Genomic DNA, 20,051 nt, shown 5'->3' on the forward strand with positions numbered 1-20,051 from the left:
CATTTCGTTCCATTTGCTTCTGTTTAAGAAACATCTTTCAACAGAATTGGCGGAATGAATACACCACCTGATCACGTGTAAACACAGTTCAGTTTGGTAGCAGCCAAGTTGTTGTATTCCTTCTCCCTCCACACACCTTTTCCCTTYGTTTGTGGACTTCAATGCACATCAGCTGTATGTAATCAGGCGGGAAAAAAACTTTCCAAGCCAAAACATATCATAACCACTACACACAGCCTACACCGTTGTCACCATTTTAGCTAAAGTAAAGTCATAGTCAACATAGCTAATAGAACTAACGTGTTAGTAAACCCGCTACCATCATGCATTGACGTTACTGTGTATTGTCATTAAGCAGTTTAGCACTGAAACCGGTGGGCCCCAGTGGCAATACATTCGTAAAACCAAAAGCTTACCTTGACTTGGAAGAGTTCCAGTGTTGTGTTGGATAGTCATAGCCAGCTAGCTAACATAGCATCCATCTGTTTGAGCAGGGTGTTTGCGTGGGTTAAACTAGCTAGCTGCATTTGCTAGGTAAGTAAGTGCAACTGGAAAAAAAGGACAATCCGCTCTCTCTTGCTTCTCCCATATTTTGGAAGAAATGTATTTGTTCAAAACTGTTGAACTATTGTCTTTCTTTCTCATAGTCAACTATTCACCACATTTTATGCACTGCAGTTCTAGCCAACTGTAGCTTATGCTTTCAGTACTAGTTCCATTCTCTGATCCTTTGATTGGGTGGACAACCTGTCAGTTCATGCTGCATTGTGTTACCCTACAGAGTGCTGTTGAAGCAACTGAAGACCTTCATTGCAAAACAGTGTGTTTTAATCAATTATTTGGTGACGTGAATATATTCTGTATAGTTTTATCTAAAAAGGATAACTTTTTAAATAAATATTTTATTTTTATAAAATACCCTGAGGAGAATGGTCCTCCCCTTCCTCCTCCGAGGAGCCACCACTGGATATAATCAGATGTTGGGCAGTTATATGCTGGAAAGTCTTATTAAAAAAGTTGTTTCTTAAATGTTGAAGTGTTTAAATACCACACTGCAGTGTAATGCTTGAACAACAAGTTTAATATGCTATATTTTAACCATACTAGTACACACAGTACAAAACATGGCTTAATTTGAACTGATTGAGACTGACACCTTGTGGTTTAAAATAAGAACAACAGGGGTTTGATACTACAGATTGGAGTAAATTAGAATGTGTCATTGCATGCAGAGCATATCCTAGGAATTATTAATACCTTTAAGTCCGAAACAGATTTGATCTGGAAAAAGGAGAAAACCCTTACTGATTTTGCCATTGTTTTGCTGTCACTTGATTAGAATTTCTAGATTTTTTTTCAACTTTAGTGTTACCGAGTCTGCGTTAATGGCTTGACATTAGACTCAGTCACTGCTATGAACTCTTAAAACTAGTAAATTTACTTTTAATAGTGTAATGAGTACCTGACAGCTGTCTGATGAGAATCCATTTAGGAACAAGTATTCAAAGAAATTAGATACCTAGCTGCTTGTGATGTGATGAAACCGTGTGGACTGAGGTCTTGACTGCCTAGTTCCCACAGTATGTTGCTTTACCTCCTGAATATTTTTTGCGAAGTTGCTTTTGAGTTTGCATTTGACCTACAAATCAAATATTTTCTCAACCCCTTCCTCCCTGCTCACGGTGGCACTGTCCAACATGCTCTGGAGGCCACATGGTTGGTTACAAATGACAAGAGGGTGGGAGCTAAGGGGGACAGGGCAGACATATCTGCATGCAACTGTCATTCTGATGCTTTCTAGTTCTGTGGCTGGCACTTCCACTGAGAACTTGCCTGGCAGAGGTGGGGGGAGATCATGATTTGAGAACGCTTAGCTCTTTTGGCATAGTAGGGGGGACAGACTGTGCATTTGGTGTGACTAAGCCTGGTGCATAATAAATTGGAAACAAAGTGAGTGTGTCAGGCAGAGCCAATCCCAAGAGTTGAACTTGGAAGTAAGGGAATAGTATTTGACAGAGTCCAAGGCACTTTTTCTTTGACTCGTGCTCGATGTGTTCAAGCCATGAACCGGCGTAAGAGAAACCAGCCAGCGGAAAGGAAGGTGAAAGGCACAGGCCAGCAACGTGCAAAAGGCAATACTGGGAGCTGTTAATGCAACATGATCCTGTAGGTCTTGCCATAAAAATACCGTAGGGCAGGAGAGCATGCAGTCTGTATCTGCCTAATTGCTAGGTAATGATCAATTTGTTTAGCCTTTTTTTCCAATTGAACTTTCAAAGTTGTTTGAATTGGTTCATGTATTGCTAATAATATACCCGTATCTTCTGCTATCAAAGTTCTAAAGCAAATAAACTGAATTAATTAAATTGGATTAGATTACCTTCAAAGTGCCCGAGCCAGGTTTTTTGTCACAGTTTTTTTTAGAAGGTAGTATTATATTTGAAAGTGTAAACAATACTTATAATAATCAAAAGTGTAGTTGGGAAACCTACTTTTAAACCGCCTTCAAATCACTAAAAGTCAACTATCATAAAGAAATTAAGAAAAAGGGCCCATTTGGAATGTATTGGGACCCATTTTGAAAACACAACTGATGCTATTATTAGAAGGCAGCACTGTGACAATGAACAAGGCAGAGCTGCAGATGACCCTGAAGAAGAGAGCGGATGAGGGGGTGTGCGGCACCCCAAGCCCCTTCATTCCTCCAAAGCGGGCCAAGGCCCACCCTTATCCAGACCAGGCGGTCCCGAACTCTGGGGCTTCCTAGTTCCCCTCCAGCGTCCGTACGCAAAATGAGGAATGCCGCTGTGGGAACCGGCTGCGACATCCGTCTGAAAGTGGTGGTGATAGGAGACCCGCAGCCCTCGCTCTACTGGTACCACAACGACGACATGCTGAATATGGATAACCAGGAGTATGGGGGCCTCTGGATCAGGGACTGCAAGCCCAGCGATGCCGGCCTCTACACCTGCATCGCCAGCAACCACTTGGGGGAGGTGCGGAGTAGCGCCGTGCTCGCCGCCCTGGACCTGTAGGAAGGTAATGTAGACAGATTACTTATCCTATAGTTTTGTTAAACGTCCCTGACCTCTTATCAATGTGTTACAGTTCATATAAGGTAATACTTTTGGATTTATGGAATTAACATGATTGGGCAGGGGAGCAGCCATGGGAGGGTATAGACCCACACACTGGGGAGGCAGTGCTTTATTACAGACAGAAATACTCCTCACTTCTCTGGCAACAGCTTTGGTGGACATTCYTGCAGTTAGCATGCCAATTGCACTCTCCCTCAAAACAATGTGTGGCATTGTGTTGTGTGACAAAAACATTTTAGAGTGGTATTTTATTGTCCCCAGCACCTGTGTAATGATCATGCAATTTAATCAGCTTCTTGATATGCCACACCTTTCAGGTGGATGTATTAAAATCCAAGATGGCGTAGCAATCAGACGTCTTTTGTTCTCGTCTTGCCGTGTATATATCTTTTTATATATTTTTTCTTCGCATATATTTTCGATATTTTTCTTAACCTCAACTTCAACATACTCTCCTGCAATCCGCCTCACCCAATGTGGTATGGATCTGCTATTTTCTTTACTTTTGAACCGGAATCCCCAACAGAAGCTAGCCAGCTAACTAGCTACYAGCTAGAAGTCAGCTAGCCACAGCTACCTTTAGCCCGGACAACTCTCGCCAGTCTGCGCAGCGCGACTTAAACCAGAGCAAATCAGACTTCTTTTTCTCCATATCTCCGGATTCCTACCGCAAGCTCTGAACCTTTTCACCTGGATCATCGCAGCTAGCTAGCTGCTATCCGAGTGGCCACTCCCAGCTAACGTCTCTGTACCGAAGCAAGAACCATTTAGCCTGGAGCTAGCCTTTGCTAGGCCCATCTCCCGGCTAGCCGAAGAGGTCCATCAGCCACTCCTTGGGCTACAATACCTATTTTGCCAATTGGCCTTGACCCCTTTTACTGCCGACACGGAGCCCCGCCAACCCATCACGACTGGACTACCGATGTAATTCGTCCGAGGGTTTTTTTCAACTGGCTCCTCTGTCGCGACGTCCCCTGAATGCCCATCTGCTAGCCTGTTAGCCGCGGCCCGCTAGCTGTCTAGAGCATATCAAACTGTTAGCTGAAGAGGCCCATCGGATAAATTCTTTGACGACTATACCTATTTTGCCAATTGGCCTGAACCCTTTTACCACACGGAGCCCTGCTGATCCATGACGACTGGTCTGCTGACGTAACAGCACGAGGGGGCTACAACAGACTTCTTCCTTCGCGACGTCCCTCTAAGGCCCTTGTGCTAGCTTGCTAGCCCTGGCCCGCTAGCTGTCTGAATCGCCGTGTCTCCGGCCCGCCGAGCTACTCACTGGACCCCATTATCACTCGGTTACGCATGCCTCTCCCTAATGTCAATATGCCTTGTCCATTGCTGTTTTGGTTAGAAAATTATTGCCTTATTTCACTGTAGAGCCTCTAGCCCAGCGCAATACGCCTTAGTTAACCCTTTAGACCCACCTCCCATACATGCGGTGACCTCACCTGGTTTAACCTCTCTAGGGTACGTGAGACGGTAGCGTCCTACCTCTTCAACAGCCAGTGAAACTGCAGGCAGCCAAATTCAAATCAACAGAAATCCCATAATTAAAATTCCTCAAACATACATGTATTTTACACCATTTTAAAGGTAATCTTGTTGTTAATCCTACCAAAGTGTCCGAATTCAAATAGGCTTTTCAGCGAAAGCACCACAAATGATTATGTTAGGTCACCACCAACTCGCAGAAAAATTCTGCCATTTTTCCAGCCAAAGAGAGGAGTCACAAAAAACACAAATAGAGATAGAATTTATCACTAACCTTTGATGATCTTCATCAGATGACACTCATAGGACTTCATGTTACACAATACATATATGTATGTACTCACAAAAGCTTGGATTTCTTTCGCTGTAAAGTATATTTTCAAAATCTGACACGATAGGTGGATTAACAACAAGCTAAGCTGTGTTTTGTTATATTTCAATTGTGATCGCACGATTATTAATATTTTTTGTAATATTTTTTAATCTGATACGTTAGGGAATTTCTTCTTCCTTTCAGGACCGGAACGAGGCTGTAGTTTTCTCAACATAACGCGCAACCCAAATGGCGTTTTTTTGTTATAAAAGTAATATTTATCAAACAAAAAGAACATTTATTGTGTAACTGGGAGTCTCGTGAGTGCAAACATCCGAAGATTATCTAAGGTAAGCGATTAATTTTATTGCTTTTCTGACTTTCGTGACCATGCTAATTTGGGGCTAGCTGTTGTAGCATTGATTGCTACACTCACAAAAGCTTGGATTTCTTTCGCTGTAAAGTATATTTTCTAAATCTGACATGATTGGTGGATTAACAACAATTAATTGGTATATTTCACTTGTGATTGCATGATTATAAATATTTTTTGTAATATTTTTGCATTTGGCGCCCTGCAATTCTAGCGGTTGTTTAGGAAAATGATCCCGTAAAAGGGATCCGTAGCGCAGAGAAGTTAATGCAGGGAAACTTAAATCAGTTTTACCTAATTTCTATCAACATGTTAATTGTGCAACCAGAGGGAAAATAACTCTGGACCACCTATACTCCACACACAGAGATGCATAGAAAGCTCTCCCTCGCCCTCCATTTGGCAACTCTGACCATAATTCTATCCTCCTGATTCCTGCTTACAAGCAAAAATTAAAGCAGGAAGCACCAGTGACTAGATCAATAAAAAGTGGTTAGATGAAGCAGATGCTAAGCTACAGGACTGTTTTGCTAGCACAGACTGGAATATGTTCCGGGATTCCTCCAATGGCATTGAGGAGTACACTACATCTGTCATTGGCTTCATCAATAAGTGCATCGATGACGTCATCCCCACAGTGACCGTACGTACATACCCCAACCAGAAATCATGGATTACAGGCAGAATCCGCACTGAGCTAAAGGGTAGAGCTGCCGCTTTCAAGGAGCAGAACTCTAACCCGGAAGCTTATAGGAAATCCCACTATGCCCTCCTACGAACCATCAAACTGGCAAAGCGTCATTACGGGACTAAGATCGAGTCGTACTACACCGGCTCTGACGCTCGTCGRATGTGGCAGGGCCTGCAAAACATTACAGACTACAAAGGGAAGCACAGCCGAGAGCTGCCTAGTGACACGAGCCTACCTGACGAGCGAAACTACTTCCATGCTCGCTTCGAGGCAAATACCACTGAAACATGCATGACAGCACCAGCTGTACCGGATGACTGTGTGATCACAGCCAATGTGAGTAAGACCTTCAGACAGGTCAACATTTACAAGGCCGCAGGGTCAGACAGATTACCAGGACTTGTACTGCGAGCATGCACTGACCAACTAGCAAATGTCTTCACTGACATTTTCAACCTCTCCCTGTCTGAGTCTGTAATACCAACATGTTTTAACAGCCACCATAGTGCCTGTGCCCAAGAACACTAAGGTAACCTGCCTAAATGACTACCGACCCGTAGCACACACATCTGTAGCCATGAAGTGCTTTGAAAGGCTGGTCATGGCTCACATCAACACCATCATCCCAGAAACCCTAGACCCACTCCAATGCACATACCATCCCAACAGATCCACAGATGATGCAATCTCAATTGCACTCCACACGGCCCTTTCACACCTGGACAAAAGGAACACCTATGTGAGAATGCTGTTCATTTAGTACAGCTCAGCATTAAACACCATATTGCCTACAAAGCTCATCACTACGCTAAGGACCCTGGGACTAAACACCTCCTTTTGCAACTGGATCATAGACTTCCTGACGGGCCAACCCCAGGTGGTAAGGGTAGGCAACAACACATCTGCCACACTGATTCTCAACACGGGGATCCCTCAGGGCTGCATGCTTAGTCTCCTCCTGTACCCCCTGTTCATGCACAGCTGTGTGGCCAAGCATGACCCCAAAACCATCATTACGTTTGCTGACGACACAACGTTGGTAGGCCTGATCATCGACAACGATGAGACAGCCTATAGGGGGGATGTCAGAGACCTGGCTGTGTGGTAACAGCACAACAACCTCTCCTTCAACGTGAGCAAGACAAAGGAGCTTATCGTGGACTACAGGAAAAGGAGAGCCGAACGCGCCTCCATTCACATCGACAGGGTTGTAGTGGATTGGATCGAGAGCTTCAAGTATCTCGTTGTCCACATCACCAACAAACAATCATGGTCCAAACACACCAAGAATGTCGTGAAGAGGGCAAGACAACGCCTATTCCCCCTCAGAGACTTAAAAGACTTGGTATGGGTCCCCAGATCCTCAAAAAGTTGCACCACCACAGCTGCACCATCGAGAGCATCCTTACCGGTTGCATCACCACCTGGTATGCTAACTGCTCAGCATCTGACCGTAAGGTGCCACAGAGGGTAGTGGGTACAGCCCAGTACATCACTGTGGCCAAGCGTCTTCCCAGCGTCGCCCGGATTACGGGAGGGTTTGGCCGGGGGGCTTTACTTTGTGACTCCTTATAGCGGGTTTGGGCGTGACCATGGTCTGACCATGTTCTTCAGGTGAACGGTGTTTCTACTGACACATTGGTGTGGCTTCTGGGTTAACCGGGTGGGTATTAAGAAGCGCAGTTTGGCGGGTCATGTTTCAGAGGACACATGACACGACCTTCGCCTCCCAGCCTATTGGGTAGTTGCAGCGATGAGACAAGATCGAAATTGGGGAGAAAAAAATAAATATATATATATATATATATTTGCATTGTGGGTTAAGGGCTTATAAGTAAGCATTTCACACGAGCCTACCTGACGAGCGAAACTGACTGAAGAAAATTCCCTCCGGAGATAATAGTTTGATGACATAATAAATTTATGAAATATTTTTTCCCTTATCAGTCTACACACAATACCCCATAATGGCAACGCAAAAACAGTTTTTTTGAAATTGTAGCAAATGTATCAAATAAAAAAAATGAAATATCACATTTAAGTATTCAGAGATTATAGCCTCAAGTCGTCTTGGGTATAACGCTACAAGCTTGGCACACCTATATTTGTGGAGTTTCTGCTTTTATCTATTAAATGGGAGTTGAGAGAAGTTTGCCAAGTGAGGTAACAGCAAGACAGAAGCACCTGTCATTAAAACAATATAATTAATCAAATACAGCCCAGAGTCTTCTTGGGTTTGATGCTACAAGCTTGGCACACCTGTATTTTGGAGTTTCTCCCATACTTCTCTGCAGATCAACTCAAGCTCTGTCAGTTGGATGGGAAGTGTTGCTGCACAGCTATTTTCAGGTCTCTCCAGAGATGTTCGATCCAGTTCAAGTCCGGGCTCTGGCTGGGCCACTCAAGGACATTCAGAGACTTGTCCAGACTGTGTACTTAGGGTCATTGTCATGATAGAAGGTGAACCTTTGCCCAATCTGAGGTCCTGAGTGCTCTGGAGCAGATCTCTTTGTACTTTGCTCCGTTCATCTTTCCCTTGATCCTGACTAGTCTCCCAGTCCCTGCCGCTGAAAAACATCCCCACAGCATGATGCTGCCACCACTGTGCTTCACCATAGGGATGGTGCCAGGTTTCCTCCAGACATGACGCTTGGCATTCAGGTCAAAGAGTTCAATCTTGGTTTCATCAGACCAGAGCATCTTGTTTCTCATGGTGTGAGAGTCCTTGAGGTGCCTTTTGGCAAACTTCAAATGTTTGTCATGTGCCTTTTACTGAGGAGTGGCTTCTGTCTGGCCACTCTACCATAAAGGCCTGATTGGTGGAGTGCTGCAGAGATGGTTGTCCTTTTGGAAGGTTCTCCCATCTCTACAGAGGAACTCTGGATCTCTGTCAGAGTGACCATCAGGTTCTTGGTCACCTCCCTGACCAAGGCCCTTCTCCCCCGATTGCTCAGTTTGGCCGGGTGGACAGCTCTAGCTAGAGTCTTGGTGGTTCCAGACGTCTTCCATTTAACAATAATGGAGGCCACTGTGTTCTTGGGGATCTTCAATGCTGCAGAAATGTTTTTGTACCCTTCCCCATATCTGTGCTTTGACACAATCATGTCTCAGAGCTCTGCGGACAATTCCTTCAACCTCATGGCTTGGTTTTTGCTCTGACATGCACTGTCAACTGTGTGACCTTATATAGACAGTTGTGTGCCTTTCCAAATCATGTCCAATCAATTGAATTTACCACAGGTGGACTCAAGAATAATCAATAGAAACAGGATGCACCTAAGCTCAATTTCGAGTCTCATAGCAAAAGGTTTGAATACTTATGATTTTTTTTGTGTACATTTACAACAACAAAAAATATTTGTCATTATGGGGTATTGTGTGCAGATTGATGAGGAAAACAATGTATGTAATACATTTTAGAATAAGGCTTTAATGTAACAAAATGTGGAAAAAGTGAAGGGGGCTGAATTCTTTCTGAATGCAGTGTATTTGCAAACATTATATATATATTTTTTTTCACTTTGTCATTATGGGGTATTGTGTGTAGATGAATGAAATATATATTTTTTTTTTATCCATTTGGAATTCAGGCTGTTACCAGTGGCGAACCGTGACTACAGTATAGGACCTAGGCCTTCAGAGGGACCAAAAATCTTCCAATACGTTGTATCAAACCAAAAAATTATGAAAATAACATAAAACGTAGCATCACTTCATGCGCCCGACATTATATCTTCTGTTGTCGGACCGTTCTAGTGAAGGAGGAGCAATACTTTTTGATGACATTATGAATGAATCAAACAGGCCTTGCCGGGCTTCGGGCTGCTGCACGCACAACATGACACACAGCATAAAATAATGCACTGTTTACATAACTTATGGTAGCCAACGCCACCATCATAAATCAAATCCGATTTTATTTGTCACATGCGCCGAATACAACAGGATTAGACCTTACCGTTAAATGCTTACTTACAAGCCCCTAACCAACAATGCAGTTCAAGAAATGGAGTTTAAAAAAATGTTTACTCAATAAACTAAAGTAAAGAATGTAATTAAAAGTAACACAATAAAATAACGAGGCTATATGCAAGGGGTACCGGTACCGAGTCAATGTGCGGGACTACAGGTTAAGGCACAGTTGGTTAGGAGCCCGTAAAACGGCAGACATTCCCTCCGGCACCACACGGTCACCATTTGCGTCATCAACAGTGTCACTTCAAAGGTGACAGGTTCATGGTGCTGAATGGACAGCGACCGTAATACCTGTTCACTCCTTGGCACTGAAGAAGAGCCAGTTTTGGTCACACACAGCATCACATAAGAATAGACAGCCATTCACTCCAGTAGGACCCATGAAATCATACCAATACAAAAGCACAGCCATTTCATGTCCAAAAATTAAATGAACAAACCAGTTATTACTTCCCATTGCAAATATATTTTATCACGTTCGTCACAATAACCGGTGATCTAAAGTTTAAATGCAACAATGTTTCACAGTCAATATTTTCAAAGAGAACAGCGAGCGAGCTGCAACAAAAAACAGTGCCACTGACCAGATGATGATAATTTGTTAACGAAGTTTGAAAGGTAATCTTGAAAAGGGTGATGCTAACAAATTAGCAACAGCATCCACCTTGAAGTTGATAACATTTGCTGCAGCCACCAACCCCATTGTTACACTACTACAACACAGCTAGCTGCTTGCAACACTGATTATCTTGCGCGCTCTTCTTCGTTAAGGTTTTATGGCAGACTACAACCTATTAGTGTATTGCCACCACCTACTCTATTGGCTGTTTATCAGCCTGCTAAATTATGAATTCATTACCTCTTGTGCTGGCAGTAGTGATGTGTCTAGGCCTTCGAGAAGGACCAGATATGTCACTTTTATTTAGTTTTTGGTTCCACCCATTGCAAGTCAAAATGTGATTAGTTCATTCCACTGTCACTCCACAATTCTGCTCTAATACAGTTGAATGGCATAGGGCTTCTGTCCAAAGAAAAATCCTGGTTGGAGACTACGAAAGAAAATCCTGATTGGATCATTTTTTCTATTCAGTACTAACCCTTCTCTTTCCAACACAAACTGAAGAGATTAAATCTGAAAATTTGAATTATTGTAAAGATTAAATAGAAATTATAACAAAATGTAATTAAAAAAGATATGCATTTTTATAAATCCTTAGGCCTTCACTGAATAAGAAGGACTAAGTCAAGGGGTATGAACACTTTCTGACTTAGAAGCAGTGATGTAAAGTGCTTAAGTAAAAATACTTTAAAGTGCTACTTAAGTAGTTTTTTGGGGGTATCTATACTTTATTTTAATATTACTGTTTTGGACAACTTTTATTTCACTACGTTCCTAAAGAAAATAATGAATTTTTTACTCCATACATTTTCCCTGACACCCAAAAGTACTTGTTACATTTTGAATGGTTATCAGGACAGGAAACTGGTCCAATTAACACACTTATCAAGAGAAAATCCCTGGTCATCCCTACTGTATCTGGTCTGGCAGACTCACTAAACACAAATGCTTAGTTTGGAAATGATGTATGAGTGTTGGAGTGTGCCCCTGGCTATCCATAAATAAATTAAAAAACAAGACAATTGTGCTGATTTGTTTGCTTATAAGGAATTTGAATTACATTTACTTTTGATACTTAAGTATATTTAGAACCAAATACTTTTTGACTTATACTAAGTAGTATTTTACTACTTTCACTTTTACTTGAGTCATTTTCTATTTCAGTTTTTTCCAACTGCTTACACACGTTTTCAAAACTGTCTCCTTTTTTCAAAACTCTACACACAATTCCCAAAACTGCACACACAAAATGCAAAAAGCCTCACATCTCCTTCAAAATGTAACACTGCATTCAAAATGCCATAAACACATGTCAGAATGAAGCATTTGCATCAAATGGCAAACACTGCTTTCATAATAGTACATTTTTGGATATACCATGTAAACACTGTTCTAAATCTAAAAACTCTTTGGTCTTTCATAGGCTTATATCTACATTTCAATACAATGTTCTACAGTGAAAGTAATCTGCTCAGAGGGGTAACAAGTACACTGTAAACACCAATGCAATGTAGAAACAGAAAATATTTATTAGGCCAAACATTACTGTTGTATACAGTAGCATACAACAAAACCATAAACATATGTAAACCAAAAGTATATTCTTCAGAATACAGTAAAGAACACAATTGTGTGTGTGGGGTCCCGGGGGGCAGTCCAGGAATTGGTAGGGGGGGGGGCAGTCACCAGTGCTAAGCTACGCTTCATCTCTTCTCCGGCCTGGGTCTGRCCACAATACTTCGTCCACATCACAAGATACGTTTTCTCTTGCCAAACATCGAGGGAAGTATCTCCTAGCATGGCGTATCCAACCTTGGACAGAGGCAACCTCCATGTCCCCACATGCGTCCTCCATTGCCTGGRGAAGCGGCATGMGGGCATAGGGTTGGCGATCATACACTTTYCAGCRCCAGGCTGAGAAGAATTCCTCTATGGGATTTAGAAAAGGTGAATATGGGGGTAGGTACAAAACTACAAATTGTGGATGGGTGGCAAACCAGTTTTGGACCAGAACAGCCCGGTGAAAACTAACATTGTCCCATAAAACCACAAATCTAGCAGGCTCCTAATCTGGATCAGGGACAAGCATTGTGTAAATTGCATCCAGAAAAGTGAGCATATGGCCTGTGTTGTACGACCCAGTGTGGCATTGTGATGGAGGACCCCGTTTTGAGTGATGGCAACACACATAGTTATATTACCCCCACGCTGTCCAGGGACATTGGTAATTGCCCTCTGTCCTATTACATTTCTTCCGCGGCGCCTGGTTTTTTGAAGCCAACCTCATCCACATAAATAAATTCATGGCGAATTACATGGGCATCCAGCTCCAATACTCTCTGTAACAGACAAAATGATATACAGATGAGTAAATATGGTATGTCTGAAGTACTGGAAGTAGTGTTGCATACATACCTCTACAAAGTCATGTCGCATATTCTTGACTCTGTCAGAGTTTCTCTCAAATGGCACCTTGTAAAGTTGTTTCATCGTCACTCGGTGCCGTTGGAGGATGAGTTGTATGGTCGACAGGCTTACAGCATTGATGCTGTTAAATATGGTGTCATTATTCAAGATATGCTCTCTTATCTCTCGAATCCTAATTGCATTGTTGGCCAAAACCATATTTATAATTGCAGTCTCTTGTACATCTGTAAACAAGCGTCCTCGTCCTCCATGATGTCTTTGCCTTTCCACTCTGTACAGAATTCAAACACAGTATGTGTTCAGCATAGGAACGGTAAACAATGTACAAAAAAATGTAGTACAGCATGATAACCAACCTCATTCATTCAATGCAGTGCAGTAAATGGATGGCTTAGAGTTACAAATGTTTATGCAATTCTATGCAGTCATACGTATTTTACAGTACATTACTGTAATGCTAAAATAGTCATTAGATAGTTGCATACCTGTTCTCATTTCTGAAGGTTCGAATTATGGACGCCACTGTAAATCGACTCAAGTTGGGCTGGACTCTCAGTCCAGCCTCTCTCATGGTCAAACCGTGGTTGATCACATGATCAACAAGTGTTTCCCTTATCTCATCAGAGATGGCTTTCCTTCCTTCTCTTCTTTGCCCTCGTCCTCTTCTTCCTCTTCCTCTTCCTCCTACTCCTCCTCTTGCTCTCTGTCCATTGTTGGCATCCATTGTTCAAAACAGGTAATCTGACCTTTGACCTATTTATAGGCCTATACTACAGTAAAGCAGTGATTGGTTAGTGATCAGTTAAGCTATTAGTGTTTGCACATGTGAGGAGTGTGTGTGTGACCTGATGAATAAGTGAGCTCTGGCGGCTCTTGGCTGGCGGGCGGCTCTGCCGGCTCCTGGCTGGCGGGCGGCTCTGGCGGCTGCTGGTTGGCGGGCGGCTCTGGCGGCTCCTGGCTGGCGGGCGGCTCTGGCGTCTCCTGGCTGGCTGGCGGCTCTGGCGGCGCTGGGCAGACGGCGCTGGGCAGACGGGCGGCTCAGACGGCGCTGGACAGACGGGAGACTCTGGCGGCTCAGGACAGACTGGAGACTCACCCAACTTATTGTGGGAAGCTTGACCCAAGCTTGACCCAAGTTAAACAATTTAAAGGCAATGCTACCAAATACTAATTGAGTGTATGTAAACTTCTGACCCACTGGGAATGTGATGAAAGAAATAAAAGCTGAAATAAATCAATCTCTCTACTCTTATTCTGACATTTCACATTCTTAAAATAAAGTGGTGATTCTAACTGACCTAAGACAGGGAATTTTTACTAGGATTAAATGTCAGGAATTGTGAAACTGAATTTAAATGTATTTGGCTAAGGTGTATGTAAACTTCTGACTTCAATTGTAAATAAAGGTTAAATAATAAAATAACACTTTATTTAGATAGTCTGTTTGTTGGACATCTACAGATGGACTATCAATTATATGCCAACAGCATATCTGTTGACTTGCATCGTGATACTGATAGTCTTTTGATAGTGGTCCTCTGTGGCTCAGTTGGTGAACTATGACGCTTGGAACATCAGAATAATGGGTTTGATAACAGCTGTGGCCACACAAACAAAAAACCTGACTCAGATTAAAGCTTCTGCTAAATGACATAGTTTGCTGAGCATCTACAGATGGACTATCCATTCTAGGTGTTACCCCTTTGCCCACTTATTGTCCGTTTGTATATAACATATTTTCCATTGTGATGCATGTTTGTTCAACCTGACACTTGTTTGTGTCAGGTTGAACAACCTCTTCCTTGATAGTTTCCTCTCCGTAGTAGGACCATACCCTCAATGTCTTTAGAGCATTTGTGTGCTGTGCACAGTGCACAGCATTTGCACAGTTTTAAGTGAGTGGTTCTCTGTGAGCTTAGCAGGCTCAATGTATTGATACAAAAAACAATAATGTATTGTCACGTACACCAGATAGGTGCAGTAAAATGTGTTGTTTTACAGGGTCATCAATAGTAGAACGGTGCCCCTGGAGCAAATTAGGGTTAAGAGCCTTGCTCAAGATCACATTGACACCTTGTCGGCTCAGGTCTTCGAATCGTCAACCTTTTGGTTACTGGCAAAACTCGCTAACCACTAGGCTAGGAGAGGAGATTGAGGGCTTAAGCAAGAAAATGGGGTGAGCTGTGTATGCAGTTCTAGCCTGTTATGTTATCATCTCTCCTAAAATCTCTGCCTGACAATATTTTTCATAAGGGTGTTTGGCGTTTGATACAATATTTGATGTAATTCAGCCTTGTGTGTGCATGCGTGCAAGTGTGCGTAAAACATGTGTGTGTGTGTGCGTGTCTTTGAGTGTTTACTTAAATCAATGGGAATATCTAATGATTTGAAACAAGGAAAATTATCTGTGTTGAAAATAAGTGTTACAATGTTTAAATGATTTTATCTGCTCAAATAGCTGATTTACTGTACTATGTGCAAACCAGGCTGGAGAGGAACAGTAGCTTACATATTCAAAATACAGCCGTCGGCTCGTTTGATGTCCTATTCAATAGTTCATCAAGGATGCAGAGGAGTGAGGAGAGCCCTTACACAACACTGCCTCATTAAGCCAGCCAAGGACTTTTATCTCTAGACAGAGACTCGGGGAGGAAAAAAAGAAAGAAAACACAGGGAAAGAAATGTCAACCTACGCTTGCTTCTTCTAAGTCCTATTTTCAGGAGACGCTGATTCACTCCCACTGCTGCCTCTCTGCCTCGCGTTCCTCATTCTCCTTGTGGTGGGAGACACGGCGTAGGGATTGCACTCCTGTCACTGGCTACTGTTGTAAGAGGCAGCTTATTCTTTCTCAAAAGCTGATCATATGTTGTGCTCTTTTGCCTGTCGACATAGCATCTGTGGTTTACAGATGCTGTGGCATTGCTTTACTGAGCCACGTCGACCTTCACGAGGATCAGGGAGTGAAGGGATGTGAGCTCGCTTACACTCGAACACTCGCCGTATTGATTATGTAATAAATCCAAGTGCCTTGATGTCCGTTTTTTTTCCGCACAGCACATTGGAAAATCCAATTGTTGAATGACAGTCTCCGTTCATTAAGTTCAATTCTCGATTGTTGGAGCACGATTTCCTAGTCAAGCGTAGTTAGATGTTATGTTTTCTACAAGAATGACCTGGGCATTATCGTGAGTGTGATGAGAAATATATAACTGAGACCCAACCAGAAGAATTGTCAAAGAAAGACCCATGGCAGCCATGAAGAAAACCAGGACAAAGAAATGCCTCCAGGTGAGATCCAACTTTCTCTCTGTTTGTTTGTTTGTATCTTCACGTGTCCTGAAAGAATCTGACGTCATGATTTCTCTCTAAGCTTTATCAGTTATAGTCCAATAAGTGTTTTATATACCCCTCCATTAGCATATTCTAATGCAGGTTCCTGTCACATTGCAGCATGCTTTATAATGTGTGGGACTTGATCGACATACTGATTAATGCTTCTACATGATGGCTTGATATGCAATGATTTATCGAAATGTGTCTTGAGAACAACGCCGCCAAATCTGTTAGTGGCAAATGAGCATTGCCCCCATACCAATATAGGCAGTAGGCAATGAGATGCCCTGCTTCGATGCCATGGAGATGATGAGAGGTTGTCAGATTGATCCACTTCAAGGATTGTTATAGTCACATGCGCCGAATACAACAGGTGTAGATCTTACAGTGAAATGCTTACTTACGTGCCCCTAACAAACAATGCAGTATTAAAAAAATACAGAGAAAAATAAGAGATAAAAGTAACAAGTAATTAAAGAGCAGCAGTAAAATAACAATAGCGAGACTATATACATGGGGGATACTGTTACAGAGTCAATGTGCGGGGGCAACAGTTAGTTGAGATAGTATGTACATGTAGGTAGAGTAATTAAAGTGACTATGCATAGATGACAACAGAGATTAGCAGTGGTGTGAAGAGGGGGAGAAAGGGGGGGGGCAATGCAAATAGTCTGGGTAGCAATTTCACTAGATGTTCCGGAGTCTTATGGCTTTGGGTTAGAAGCTGTTTGGTCCTAGACTTGGCACTCATATACCACTTGGCATGCGATAGCAGAGAGAACAGTCTATGACTAGGGTGGCTGGAGTCTTTGACCATTTTTAGGGCCTTCCTCCGACACCGCCTGGTATAGAGGTCCTGGATGGCTGGAAGCTTGGCCCCAGTGATGTACTGGGCCATTCACACTACCCTCTGTAGTGCCTTACAGTCGGAGGCCAAGCAGTTGCCATACTAGCCAGTGATGCAACCAGTCAGGATGCTCTCGATGGTGCAGCTGTAGAACCTTTTGAGGATCTGAGGACCCATGCCAAATCTTTTCAGTCTCCTGAGGGGGAATAGGTTTTGTCGTGCCCTCTTCACGACTGTCTTGGAGTGCTTGGACCATGTTAGTTTGTTGGTGATGTGGACACCAAGGAACTTGAAGCTCTCAACCTGCTCCACTGCAGCCCCTTCGATGAGAATGGGGGCGTGCTCGGTCCTCTTTTTACAGGAGTCCACAATCATCTCCTTTGTCTTGATCACGTTGAGGGAGAGGTTGTTGTTCTAGCACCACATGGCCAGGTCTCTGACCTCCTCCGTATAGGCTGTCTCATCGTTGTCGGTGATCAGGCCTACCACTGTTGTGTCATCAAATCAAATTTTATTGGTCACATTCACATGGTTAACAGATGTTAATTAACTTCGTTGGGACAGGAGGGCAGTATTGAGTAGCTTGGATAAAAAGGTAGCCAGAGTAAACTGCCTGCTACTTTGTCCTAAAAGCTAGAATATGCATATTATTAGTAGATTTGGATAGAAAACACTCTGAAGTTTCTAAAACTGTTTGAATGATGTCTGTGAGTATAACAGAACTCATATGGCAGGCAAAAACCAGAGAAAAAATCCAACCAGGAAGTGGGAAATCTGAGGTTGGTTGATTTTCAACCCAGCCCCTATTGAAGATACAGTGGGTTATTGGTCATGTTGCACTTCCTAAGGCTTCCACTAGATGTCAACAGTCTTTAGAACCTTGTTTGATGCTTCTACTGTGAAGTGGGGCCGGATGAGAGGGGATTGAGTAAGGTCTGCCATGAGCTGAACATGCGCTGACCATGCGCGCGTTCACGTGAGAGCAAGCTCAGTTCCATCTTGTTTTTTTGAAGACAACGGAATTCTCCGGTTGGAACATTATTGAAGATTTATGTTAAAAACATCCTAAAGATTGATTGTATACTTCGTTTGACATGTTTCTACGTACTATAATATGACTTTTCATCTGAACTTTTGCCTGGACCTGCCCGTGCGTCGTGAGTTTTGTGTACTGAACGCGCGAACAAAACTGAGTTATTTCGACATAAATGATGGACATTATCGAACAAAACAAACATTTATTGTGGAACTGGGATTCCTGGGAGTGCATTCTGATGAAGATCATCAAAGGTAAGTGAATGTTTATTATGTGACTTCTGTTGACTGCACAATATGGCGGATATCTTTTTGTCTTGTTTGGGCTCTGAGCGCCGTACTCAGATTATTGCATGGTTTGCTTTTTCCGTAAAGCTTTTTTGAAATCTGACACAGCGGTTGCATTAAGGAGAAGTGGATCTAAAGTTCCATGCATAACACTTGTATTTTCATCAACATTTATAATGAGTATTTCTGTAAATTGATGTGGCTCTGCAAAATCACCGGATGTTTTGGAAGCAAAACATTACTGAACGTAACGCGCCAATGTAAACTGAGATTTTTGGATATAAATATGAACTTTATCGAAMAAAACATACATGTATTGTGTAACATGAAGTCCTATGAGTGTCATCTGATGAAGATCATCAAAGGTTAGTGATTCATTTTATCTCTATTCATGCTTTTTGTGAGTCCTGTCTTTGGCTGGAAAAATGACTGTGTTTTTCTGTGGCTATGTACTGACCTAACATAATCGTTTGGTGTGCTTTCGTCGTAAAGCCTTTTTGTAATCTGACACGTTGGCTGGATTCACAACAYGTGTAGCTTTAATTTGGTGTATTGCATGTATGATTTCATGAAAGTAAAATCTTTATAGTAATTTATTTGAATTTGGCGCTCTGCATTTTCACTGGATGTTGGCCATGCGGGACACTAGCGTCCCACATATCCCAGAGAGGTTCATGCAGTGTAGAGAAATGCTTGTGCTTCTAGTTCTGACCATGCAGTAATATATAACAAGTAATCTAACAATTCCACAACAACTACCTTTTACACACAAGTGTAAAGTAATGAATAAGAATATGTACATATAAATATATGGATGAGCGATGGCCGAATGGCATAGGCAAGATGCAGTAAAAGTATAGAGTACAGTATATACATATGAGATGAGTAATGTAGGGTATGTAAACATTATATAAAGTGGCATTGTTTAAAGTGTCTAGTGATACATTTATTACATACATTTTTTATTATTAAAGTGGCTACAGATTTGAGTCAGTATGTTGGCAGCAGCCACTTAATGTCAGTGATGGCTGTTTAACAGTCTGATGGCCTTGAGATAGAAGCTGTTTTTCAGTCTCTCTGTCCCAGCTTTGATGCACCTGTACTGACCTCGCCTTCTGGATGATAGTGGGGTGAACAGGCAGTGGCTCGGGTGGTTGTTGTCCTTGATGATCTTTTTGGATCTTCTTGTGACATCGGGTGGTGTAGGTGTCTTGGAGGGCAGGTAGTTTGCCCCCGGTGATGGGTTGTGCAGACTTCACTACCCTCTGGAGACCCTTACAGTTGTGGGCGGAGCAGTTTCCGTATCAGGCGGTGATACAGCCCGCCATGATGCTCTCGATTGTGCATCTGTATAAGTTGGTGAGTGTTTTTGGTGACAAGTCAAATTTCTTCAGCCTCCTAAGGTTGAAGAGGCGCTGTTGTGCCTTCTTCACCATGCTGTCTGTTTCGGTGGACCATTTCAGTTTGTACGTGATGTGCATGCCGAGGAACTTAAAATGTTCCACCTTCTCCACGACTGTCCCGTTGATGTGGATAGGGTGGTGCTCCCTCTGT

The 20,051-nt window shown here is 42.7% G+C and overlaps 1 pseudogene; it reads left to right on the forward strand.

Annotated features, from left to right (window-relative positions):
* The first annotated feature begins 2,623 nt into the window (after positions 1 to 2,623).
* Positions 2,624 to 20,051, forward strand: part of LOC111959946 (striated muscle preferentially expressed protein kinase-like) — a 156,581-nt pseudogene continuing 139,153 nt past the window's right edge.

Source organism: Salvelinus sp. IW2-2015, linkage group LG36 (genome assembly GCF_002910315.2).
Source record: "Salvelinus sp. IW2-2015 linkage group LG36, ASM291031v2, whole genome shotgun sequence".
NCBI lineage: Eukaryota > Metazoa > Chordata > Actinopteri > Salmoniformes > Salmonidae > Salvelinus > Salvelinus sp. IW2-2015.